We start from the raw sequence: 4,102 nt of genomic DNA on the forward strand, positions 1-4,102 counted from the left end.
AAACAAATGGAAAGGAGAATATACTAATGTGTTCTCCTTGGGTAGCTTCAGATGCCATTCTTCTTCTCATTAATTATTAATATTATTATTTGTATTGCACATTCATTTTGATAAACTGTCAATTACTTGTTAAAAGGAGTTCACACCATGGGAATCCACTCCCTATTTATGAGCCAGTGATTTATTGATATTTAAATTTTTCAGAAGACCATCTTCCCTTGGGATTCAAATACAAACTTGGTTTAATATAATTTTTTTTACAATACAAACTATGTTCATGTACTGACTCTACTTTTGTAAATTAGGGCTCCTTTGTCCTTTATAGTTACTGTGTACACAGGAAAGTAAAATGAAGAGAGATAATATTTGCGCCATATTTTATTCAATTTGTGTATTTAGGTACATGACTCTGCTTATGTTGTCATATATATATTTATAAGTTAGATCTGAGACATATGGGGGGAAACATGGGTCCTTTGTCTCTCTGAGGCTGGTTTACTTCACTTAACATTTTTTCTGCTGGTCTTCAGGATCATCCATTTTGCTGCAGATAAAATAATATTATTTAAATGGACACATAGAACCTGCTACCAAAGTGGTAGACAGTGAAATCAGGATAGAAACATCAAAGTTAAACTACACAGAGACAAGATAACCTAAGGGATATTTGCAGAATATTTTGACCTGATAAATGCAGAATGCACAACTATTTTTTTCCTTTAGAACACAGAAAAATCCTGTGAATTGGTGATCATTTAGGTCCGCAAATTAATTTAAAAATCATACGCGTAACTTTTCTGACCAAAATCAAATTAAAGTAAGATTCTGCAATAAAAGAAACTTCAGAAACCGCACAGTATGGAGACTGAGCCACAGGTGGCTTAAAGTTTGAGCCAGGGGCGTGGCCTAGTGGTAGAGTGCTTGCCTAGCTGCTACTGAGGAGGCTGAGAAGGAACTTTACCATTCTGGTAATCTCAGGAGTGTACCCAGAAGAGATGAGGACTACAGGAGAGAAGAGCTCAAGTAGCTCGTGTGGCTCAAGCGGGAGAGGGCCAGCCCTGAGAAAGCCCAAAGGACAGTGCTCAGACCCTGAGTGCAAGCTCCAACTCTGGCCAAAATATGCTCTATTATTTTCTTTAAGTAGTTACACAAAGGCATTTCAGTTCAACACATCAGTTTTTGAGGACAGTGCATCTTGATCAATGTCATCCCTTCCATCCTTCTCCTCCATCTCTTCCAATCCCATCCATTCCCAAAGGTTATCCAGTTCTACTTTTACACATGTATATTAAATATTCTGACTATATTCACCCATTCTTCTTTGCTTCATTTTCCCCTTGGCATCCCCTCAAGATAAAACATGTGCAAGATTTCCATGGGATGCTTTTTTTTCTTTGTAAGCAGCCCAAGGTTGTATAAATCTAACAACTTATTTTATAACGTATGTTGTGACTCTCCGTGAGTTTGTATGTGGACAGATGTATCATTTTAACTAAATGTGATTTTCTTCTTTATTATCTTTATTTCTCTCATTTAAAATGGGCTTGCAAAATTCAATCAATGTCTCCATGTATCATAAAGTGAACAACAATAAAACAAGGTATTCTCCCCAGATACTACCCCAGTAACTGGGACTTGAACTCAGGATCAAGTGCTTAGTTCTTTCATTCAGAGCTGACACTCTATCACTTGAACCACACCTTCCACTTTGGGCATCTTGCTGGTTATTTGGGGATAAGAATCTCAAAGACTTTCAGGGATGGCTTTGAAACTGGACTCTCTGATCCCAGCCTCCTGAGTAACCAGGATTACAAGCACAAGCCACTGAGCCCAAGATCAAATTCTTTTTTTCATATAATTTTTATAGTAATTAATAGAAGGGTTACATTATATTCACCAGATAGAAGGTACATTACTTCACATACTTTGATACATTTTCTCATGTCCAAGATCAAATTCTTGTGGTCCTAATCACACATCCATTTGAAAGCCATTTTCTAGGTAAGATCAGAGATTTTTCTGTTTTTTTTTTATGCCTGTACATTTTTGCTATAAAATGTAAACACCAAAATATCAAGATAAATAGTAATTTCAAGCCCTACTCCACTTCGTAATGCCTCAGACTATGAAGCAGGCCATCCACAGGGCTTGTGGACAGAGAGGTCACAGTGAGCAGTATGCACACACTGGGCTTCCTAGTAACTGTGTACCTTATGGGGTGACAAATGGCCACAAAGCGGTCATAGGCCATCGCTTCCAGGAGACAGCTTTCCACATTACATTTTGAGAGATACATCCTGCATAAGTGATGCTCTGATTCCCTGTCTGGATGTTCACAAGAGTCTTTGGGATTACACTGGAGCTTAAACAGATGTCAGCAAGGGAAGAAATACATGGGGGTATGGAGTTGCATATCTGATCCAATGGCCAGGATGGTGAGCAGATTGTCGAGGACAGTGATCAGGTACATGGACAGGAACAGTCTGAAGATGACTGGTTGTAGTTCTGGATAGTTTGTCAATCCCGGAAGAAAGAACAAGGATGTAACTGTTTGATTCTGGGCTTCCATGGTGTGAATGAATCTTAGGAGACAGGAGTGAGAATGCATGACATCTGTCTATCTCTGTCTATTCACCAATGGTAGTAATACAAAATGGTGTGGTGGCAATGACCAAAACAACCAACATTTTAATGTTTGGGATTCAGATTCTAGTATTATTGGAAAACTCCTTTTGTTTTATTGGACTCTCAAAACTGAGTGTGTGGTACCCATGGGTGGAAACTATAACAACTGCTATATTACAGTCTGTTTCCCACACAAGCACACGAATACTAAAAGAAATCAGAACATTTTATAGACATCATTATGTTTGAGAAACAGTTGATTTCCACTCTAAAAGACAGGTGAAGGCAGTTGCTGGTGAACCATTCCTGTAATCCTAGCTACTCAGGAGACTGAGACGTGAGGATCCTGGTAAATAAATCCAAGAGACTCATACCTTCAATTAACCCATCTCAAAGCCCGAAGTGGAGCTGAGGCTCAAGTGGTGGAGTATAACCAGTGTTGAATAGAATGACAGCACCAAGGTTCTGAGTTCCAATCCCAGTGCTGGCTTGCACACATACACACACACACACACACACACACACACACACACATTTGCACACATAATAAATTATCCACTTGAAGAAGAATATGTGATCAGGAGAATGACAGCTGTGTGTGCAAAAGGTTATTGGGAAGTATTGAGAGAATGACAGGAATCTAGCAGGAAAGACACTGAGGACATTTTATTTCTCTTAATTACAGACTCCTCTGCTCTAGGTTAAGTCTCCTGCAATATCCACCTTCATTTTCAAAGGATTAACTGAGGAGATTTCTGGGCCCTAGAATGACTTCAAGGAAAACAATACCAAACATCTTACCTGAATACTGGAAGCGGAATTTTTGAACCCATAGCTCCACTTCCAGCTTTTTGCTGCTTAATTGGAGAAGAGTTTCATGGCCTTCTCTATCCTGGCTGGTTCTGAACTACAGTCTTAAAGATCTCAGCCTCCTGATTAGCTAGGGTTATAGGTGTGAGCAACTGGCAGCTAGTCTTTTTTTTTCTTCTAATTTCTACTTCAGAAACTTTGCTTGCAGCACATACTATTTCTGTTGTCATTATTAGTGTTTCATTTAAATCACAAACTAAGTATGTTCTACTCATGAGGTTGTCATATAGTTATAAGTAGTAGGTTAATAGTAATATAAGATTGCAAGCACTGATTTGTTTTCTTTTGGGGTATGTAGTTGGCCAAAATAATAGACTTCATTATGACATTCTCATTTATGTGGACAATGCACTTTGAATATGTTTATTCTGTCACAGGGTCCTGGGCCCTTCTTCTTCCTCTTCCCCCAAAATTCTCCTTTCTGCTTCTCTGTTGTTAAAGAATCTACAGTTTGTATATGAGAAGAAATATGTGTTATTTGTCTTGCTAAGTCTGTTTTATTTCATTAAGCAACCATTTTTGTCTTTGAAGACACAGGTAAGTAGGTGATGTATTTCTTTTTGCCAGTCCTGGGGCTTGAACTCAGGGCCTGAGCACTGTCCTTGGA

The sequence above is a fragment of the Megascapheus bottae genome, chromosome 1, assembly GCF_031878675.1.
Source record: "Megascapheus bottae isolate mThoBot1 chromosome 1, mThoBot2.hap1, whole genome shotgun sequence".
NCBI classification, from domain to species: domain Eukaryota; kingdom Metazoa; phylum Chordata; class Mammalia; order Rodentia; family Geomyidae; genus Megascapheus; species Megascapheus bottae.